At 47.3% G+C, this 7,824-nt stretch overlaps 1 long non-coding RNA gene across 1 annotated transcript; it reads left to right on the top strand.

Moving 5' to 3' along the window:
- Positions 1-4,628: 4,628 nt before the first annotated feature.
- LOC143664354 (uncharacterized) lies at positions 4,629-6,382 on the top strand. Its single transcript, XR_013166404.1, has 3 exons — positions 4,629-5,184; positions 5,422-5,487; positions 6,071-6,382. It is a non-coding gene; the product is annotated as an uncharacterized LOC143664354 (long non-coding RNA).
- Positions 6,383-7,824: the final 1,442 nt, after the last annotated feature.

Below are 7,824 nucleotides of genomic sequence, written 5' to 3'. Positions count from 1 at the left end.
TTTCCTAAGTGCCAGTATTTTCCTTGGAGATGACATGACCATCGCTTTGTTTGAAAGCCCTTCACATTTTGTTTAAAACAAACTGAGGTTGGAGATTCAGGCTCTGAGAGGGCTTCCAATTTGGTATTTAAGCCAAGAGAACGGATAAATACCAAAATGGTAGGCAAGGAGGGTATAGGGCAGGCTACCCCTCCCCACCACTTCCACACCCCACACGCTCAGCTCTCACCACCCCAAGGAGAGGTGAGCTGGGCCTCGCCTGCTGGACCCCTGGTTTGAACTCTGGGACAGGGATTCCACTTCTGACCTCTGAGGCATTTTAAGGAAGTTGGGAGGGAACCGCGGGCATTGGACTAACAGTGTAACGGTGGGATTTGGAAACCCCTGCGCTTCTGGGTGGGTGACTGGGTCTAGAGGGCACCAGAGGTCCATTTTCCTATCCACCCAGTTTTACAGGAGACCTTGTGGCCCCTCTGAGCAAATCCATGGCTGTGAAGCTAACTCGGCCAGGGTACGGCAGGGGGTGGGGGGAGGAGGAGGCATGGGGAGCATTGTGACCCCAAGACATCCAACAACCAGCAGACCTGTAACTCTGGGAGATCAGAGACATGCTGGTCCCACCTTCGGTCGTCAGTATGGGTTGAATGAATGAATGAATGAATGAATGTTTGCATACCCTTGAATCTGGGATGAAGGAAATGCACTCACCAGAACTAGAGCAGCGGAGTCTGTATGCAAGAGAACAGACTATAGCGTCAGCATCCCACCTCCAGGACTGAGCCCTCAAGCCTGAGTCCAGGCACTTTTTTTTTTAAAAGGCCAGTTGGTAAATATTGGGCGCTCTGCAAATGAAGAAGCAAAATTGAATCTAGGATGCAGATACTTATACAACCATTTAAAATGTAACCCGTTAAAAATATATAAGAGTCAGAATTGACCCTGGGGCCAGAGTTGGTTGACTGGTTCCCCCGGGCTGTGTTTCCTTCATTCATCAAGTGTGACTGTCATGGCATCGGGCTGCCATAACCAAGAACCACCAGCTAGAGGGCTGAAAACAACTGGCATTTATTGTCTCACAGTTCTGGAGGCCAGAAATCTGAAATCAAGATGAAAACATCCAGTTACCAGCAGGCTATATGCTTCCTCTGAGGTCTGTAGAGAGGAACGCTTCCTTGCCTCTTCCCAGTTTCCGGAAGTAGCCAGCAACCCTTGGCATTCCTTGGCATTCCTTGGCATTCCTTGGTTGTAGCTGCGTCACTCCAACCTCTGCCTCCGTCTTCACCACTACGTCACCCCTCTGTGCTTGTGTCTCTGTGTCTCTTCTCATCTTATAAGGATGCCAGCCATGTTGGAATAAGAGCTCACTCTACTCCAGCATGTCCTTATCTTAACTCCTCTTATCGACAACAGCCCCATCGACACAAGGCCACTTTCTGAGGTGCTGGGAGTTAGGACTCCAACATATCTCTTTGGGGAGGCACAACACAATCCATAACAGTGGCCATCTCTGACTTGGGTAGTTGTGGCAACTCCATACACCAGTTATAAGATGTATATAGCTGTTCCCAGTGCTATCATCTGCTGCTCTTAATTCTCATTCTCAATTATCTAGATGCATCTAAAGTGAGCCAGAGCACAGGTCATCTCCAAACCAAGGGTGATACCAACAGCATCCCTAGCTGCACATGGCATGCATTCATTGGTTTTACCTGGCCATAGATTTACCTCCTGGGTTAACAGTGTTGTGGGTTTAATACTCAGTACATGATGGAAGATGGATTAGAGAAGGCCCAGGGATGGTTGAGTAGGAGGCCGTCCAGTTTACAAGCACACAGACAAAATAGTCCATGTCTGATCATGCACTTGGAAATGTCAGCTGGCTTCTTTGGTCCCCAGAAGAGCGATCAGGCTGGGCAGCAGTAGGAACTAGAGGGAAATTGTAAAAGAATGCAATTCACACTCAACTCATGGCCTGGTTTCCAGGGGACGGGGCGGGACATGATCAAGTTGACCTCTCAGGGCTGCGTCCGCCTCCCACTTGAGCCAGGGAGTTCATGAGCTGCATGGGAAATGATTTCCTAAGTGCCAGTGTTTTCCTTGGAGATGACATGACCATCTCTTTGTTTGAAAGCCCTTTGCATTTTGTTTAAAATAAACTGAGGTTGGAGACTCAGGCTCGGAGAGGGCTTCCAAAGCTCTTTCCCTGCGAATCTAGAAAAGTTTTAGATTGCTACTGTGTTGGGCAATGATGGGTTGCATTTGCATGTTAAGTGAAACTCGGATCATAGGGTCCTGCTAAAAAGTTGAGACAGAGTGTTCCAAAATATTGATCCTAATTTTCTCTGCATGGTGGTTCACAAGAGGGGATTTTGTTTTCTTTACAATTACTAGTATTTTTTTTAAATTTCTGCAATAAATGCATATTACTCTTAAAAATCATTAAAGGGAAAGTCATTCAACATAAAAACATTGATAAGGATAGGGCTGTGTGTCTTCTCCAGAGCCAAGTGGGAAGACTCATCCTGCTGTTACAGGCAAGGTTTGCCAACCAAGTCTTTCCTTTCCTCCTTATCTTGTTGTCAAGGAGAGAGATGGAAAATGGGGCTCCGAGACAGTGAAGCTGAGGCGAGTATGACTCAAACAGCCAATTGTGAAGGAAGGTAATTGCAAGAATTGGCTTTGGAAATAAAATACCGTGTCTTATAACCAGGGGACACTCCCCAAGCATTTGAATTCCAAGCTCGGCGGAAAGCCTGAGTCCCATTTGAACCTGGGAAAGAGCTGATTCAAGGAAGGCCTCTTGTGGACAGGTCGTGGTAGTGAGCAGAGATCAAAATGAAGAGAGTGGGCAAGCCAGGGGCACAGCTGGGGCAGGAGTGTTCCAGGAGGAGCAAACAGTAAATGCAAAGGTCCTGAGGTGGGAAAGAATTTAGGATGCTCAGGGAACAGTCACTGTGGCTGGAACGGAGTGAGCCAGGGGGAGTAGAAAGAAGCAAGGGTGGAGTGAGACCGTGCCAGCCCTGGACCACCGCAAAGACTTTGTTTCTCACTGTTGGATGTGATGGGAGCTACTGGGGGATTTGGAGCCAGCAGCACATGATCTGACAGATGCTTCAAAAGGACCCCCCAGCTGCTGCAATCTCAGATAAACACATTATATTCATTCTCTAAAGCCCCGTTACAAATTACCACACATTTAGCAGTTTAAGACAACACCCTTGCATTATCTCACAGTTCCTAGGTCAGAAGTCTAAGTGAACTCTGGTTTCTCTGCTCTGGGTGCCACAAGGTCAAAATCAAGGTGTTGTTTGATTGGTCTCTTGGCTGGAGAGGAATCCACTCCCAAGCTCATTCAGGTTGTTGGCAGAATTCAGTTCCTCTCAGAGGGCTGAGGTCCCTGCTCCCTTGTTGGTTGTAGGGGCTGCAGTCTGAGCCTGGGGGCTTCCCACATGGCCCCTCCCATCTTCGAAATCCTCAGCCATGTAGAATCCTTCCTGTGGGTCGGCTCTCTCTGATTTCCTCTTGTGCCCCCAGAGGGAGGACTCGCCCCTCTTTTAAGGGTTCATATAATTGGGTTAGGCACACCGGGACACTCTCCCTCTCCTAAGGCCAACTCTGTCCTATTGCATAGCATAATCGCGGAGTGACAGTTCACCATATTCATAAAGTGTGGGATCTCGGGCGTGTGCATTTTTAGACCTCTGTCAACCACACGCAAACAGATGGTTTAGGTCTACTTGCAGGAACGGTGTTTGCATTTATGGAGGCAGGGAGACTCTCCTATGTGGAACTTGAAAGGTCAGAGTGACAAAGTTAAGGCAATGCTCCAGTCTTCCAAAGAGCATTTATTTAGCACTTCTGCATTCCTCAGAGTCGGCTGTACATCATGGAAGTATTAAAAACAATAACAACAACAGAAGAGCTCAGCTCAGTGGGGAGCTGAGCTAACGATGCATAAAGCAAGCATTGGATTTGGTAAAAGACAAGGGAGTTTGATGCTAAAGGATGCAGAGGTGGGAAAATCTGGCAGTGGGGGAGTGGGGTGATTATCTGTTTGCACCTCTCCCAGTAGACAAATCCATGGCTCTTCTCCAGTGTTCAGCAACTAGCGGCTGTTTCATAGTTATTTGTCAAATAAGTTATAATTGAATGGACTAACGATCCTCAGGTTTCCTACCTGTAAGATAGGGCCATTGGCCTCCCCCACAGGTTTGTGGGAAGATCAGCTGCAGCGGTACAAAAAAGCAAAACAGGGTCAGATGTCAGTATCACTGTTTTGGGAAGGGCAAGGAGTGACTTTGATATGCCCTTGGGAGAGAGGTGGGACAAATAACTGCCCAACAGTGGAGGTTTCCCTAAAGGAAGACTGAGTGGAGAAAGGAGGTGTGTAAACAGAACAGAGGCACTGCATGCCCCTGGGAGGCAAGGCGTGTCCAGGGGCACAGGTGGGCATGCTGAAGGCAACCTTTGCCTTCACAACCAAGCTATACCTGTTTAGTTTCCCAGCTGCTAAAACAATCCCATGCAATAGGTTGACTTAACAATAGGAACGTATTGGCTCACAGAGGCTGGGCTCACTTCCTCCCCTGGTCAGTATCTTCTGGCTGGCCAACAATCTTGAGGTTTCTGGGCTTTTGGTGGCATCTTCTTTCTCCTCTAGGTTCCACTGACTTCCCGGATCTGGCTGCTCCCCTTGGATTCTTTCTTTTTGGGTCCAATTTCCTTTGCTTATAAGGACTTCAGCCTTTGTTCAGTTGGGTACACCTTAACTAATAACATCTTCAAAGGTCCTATTTGCAAATGGGCTCACACCCACAGAAGTAGGGGTTGGGACCTGAATGTGCCATTTGTGGAGGACAGGAGTCGATCCCCAAGAGGCCCCCTACCTGGAGGAGAGGTCAAGAGCAGAAGTCAGCTCCCCTGGGAATGAAGGAGCTGACTAAAGGGATGAGCTCTGGCCGGTTGTCCCTTGGTTTAGGGATAATATTTCAATGACAACAATAGGTTTTATTCATAATAGCCCCGAATTGAAAACGACCTAAATGTCTGTCAACAGTACAAGGGATCAACGAATTGTGGTATTCATGCAACTGGATATACTGCCCAGCAATGTCGAATTCAAAACACAAGCTACTGATGAATGCAACCCATAGACAGAGGCCAAAAACATCATTTTGAGAAAAAGTAAGCCAGACACAAAGGGGTACATATTGTTTGCTTTAATTTATGAGGGTCAAGAGCAGGTATGGCCCATCTGTGATAGCAAAAGCCAAAGCAGAGGTTGTCTTGGGGTTGGGGTAGTGACTGGTGAGGGGGGGCATGGGGAGACTTTCTGGGGTGCTGACAAGGTGCTCTATTTGGATCTGGATGGTGGCTTTATGTATTGAGTTGTTCACTTAAAATTTGTGCATTTTACTACAGATTCTACCTCAATAAAGAAGAACAAATGATCACAACAGTGTAACATCAAAACACATTGACCAAGGGGTTAGTACTATATATTTATCATCTCCAACCCTGGAAGGTGGGTGCCTTGGTTCTTATCGAATTGATAAAAAGACTGAAGCTTCACATGCCCAAGAGCATAGGTGTAGGAAGTGGCAGAGTGAGATTCCCATCTGTTTCCTGGACCTGCCTCAAGCTCTTTCCCATCAGAAAAGCCCGATGCTCTAGGGCTGGCCCTGCCCAGTTTTGCACACAATAGGCTCACATTTGAACTGGGCAATTTTTGGAGCATGCCCTGTCCTCTTCCTCAACTTCTTGTCCTGGTGACAAACTGGTCCCAAACATGGGCCATGAAACCCCCTGCTTTAAGGCATCAGGCTTCTCTGTCTCACTGGCAAGCAGGCAGCTTTGAACCCCGAGGGATGGAAATTAAATGTCTGCTGCTCACCCTGCCCCAGCCCACTTGCTCCTACCCAACCCCTGCATTCAATAAGATGTCTACAGTCTGTACCTTGGCCTCAGCAGGAGAGTAAGATGGGGAGCAAATTGGGCCCGAATAGCCTTTGGGTGACAAGCAGGCACTCTATATCTGAACAGCTGTAATAGGCTGATGTTTATCTTGCAGGATGTGTGCGTTTAATAAAGTATTAATATGAAGACCAGATTGCTTCTCCTGTCAAGCAGGCAGCACGAGATTAGCAAGGAGGGAGAAGCTGTGTGCTCCCCTGGGAGGAGGGAGCCCTGTGACTCTCTTTTCTGAGCCAGGTCTCCTTTGCTTTGCAGAATAAATGCATTCTGCTAAAGGTGACGGTAAAGGCATTTTCTTTAGAGTCAATTCTTTGTCCACACAGGATTCTTGCATTGCAAAATCAAACTGTGTGCTGGAGGACAAGAAAGATCCTCTGATGGAATGAGTTGATGCATTCTGTCGGTAAGGAGGGTTGGGTAAAAGTCAGGTGTTAGGCTCAGCTGGTGCCAAGATAATGTTTTGGGAGATTTATGTCTCCAGCTTCAGATGGCTGGTCCTGGTGTTTGAAGACTCTCTCTGCCATGCCAGGGAACTCCTGACTCCACATTCATACCTTCCAGAAGTTTACTTTCTTCTTTTAATTTCAGGGTTTCTGGACCTTGTCATTACCGATGTTTTGGGGCCGGGTAATTCTTTGTCGTGGTGGGGGGCTGTCCTGTGCATTGCAGGATGTTTAGCAGAATTCCTGGCCTCCACCCTCTGGATGCCAGTAGCAACCGCCACCCCCACCCCCATTGCCCTGAGTTGCACCAACCAAAAATGTTTCCAGACATTGCCGAATATCTCCTGGAGGGCACAATCGAGCCCAGCCGAAAACTGCCACTTCATTGGACTGTTTCTAACGGCGGCTGGAGTATCGATGCAAAATCTCTCTGGACCAGTAAGGCAGCTACCCCGATAACTGAGCTGCCTGTTTCCCAGTCCATCAGTGCTTTCTGTCACAAGATTTTATTTAAGATTAATGCAGATTGGGGCGGGCCACGGTGGCTCAGCAGGTAGAGTTCTCACCTGCCGTGCCAGAGACCCGGGTTCGATTTCCGGTGCCTGCCCAGGAGAAAAAGAAAAAAAATTAATGCAGATCCAAGAGCAAAGCCGCCATTCATTCCAACCCATGTCTTAAAATAATAGTTTGGAAGACACGAAACTGTTACCGAGCAAATTCCCATTGCAAATTTCTGGTTCCTTTGGTACCAAAGTGAAGCAATCTAGTCTAACGCTGGTTCTCTTTTTGGGAGAGGAAGATGAAAGACGAAAGAAAAAAATTAAGAATTCCTTTATTGTGCCTTTAGCTTCTGAGCCCGGCAATTAATTCTTACATGTTAAAAGACTTCTGTGTTTATGAGACATTACTATTTAATGTAGGCCTATTTTAAATTGTAATTTTTTTTCATTGTTTCCTCATTTTACTTATTAAGACCAGTTTATAACCTAGCTTAGACTGCGTTCCTTGAGTAATAACTGTTTTTCTTTTTAAATATTCCTTAATCACCTATCATCCATATTTTAAATTTTGTTCTAAATCAGAGAAGCCTCCCTCTTGCTCAGGAGTCTGTCCTAGACTTCTGAGCGGTGTCTGAGGATGCTGGGTTGCCAGAATCTCTCCATGCTCTGTTCCAAATAGCTCAGAAGAGGAAGCAAAACAGCCTCAACCAGAGACTGTTTAGCATCTGTGCCCCTGAGGCTCACCTGAAACAGCCAAAATGGGCCACCGGCTCCAATGCTTTCTAGCAATATTCCCTAAAGCCGTCTTTCTGACAGCAAAGAACAGGGGCTCATAGAGGAGGGGACCAGCTGTAGCAGGTGGGTCATGGGCAGGGATGTGCCAGCAAGGCTCCTGGCCAGCACTGACC

Source organism: Tamandua tetradactyla, chromosome 2 (assembly GCF_023851605.1).
Source record: "Tamandua tetradactyla isolate mTamTet1 chromosome 2, mTamTet1.pri, whole genome shotgun sequence".
Lineage (NCBI taxonomy): Eukaryota > Metazoa > Chordata > Mammalia > Pilosa > Myrmecophagidae > Tamandua > Tamandua tetradactyla.
Note: the sequence above shows the minus strand (reverse complement) of the source record. Positions and strands in the feature narration are given on the sequence as shown.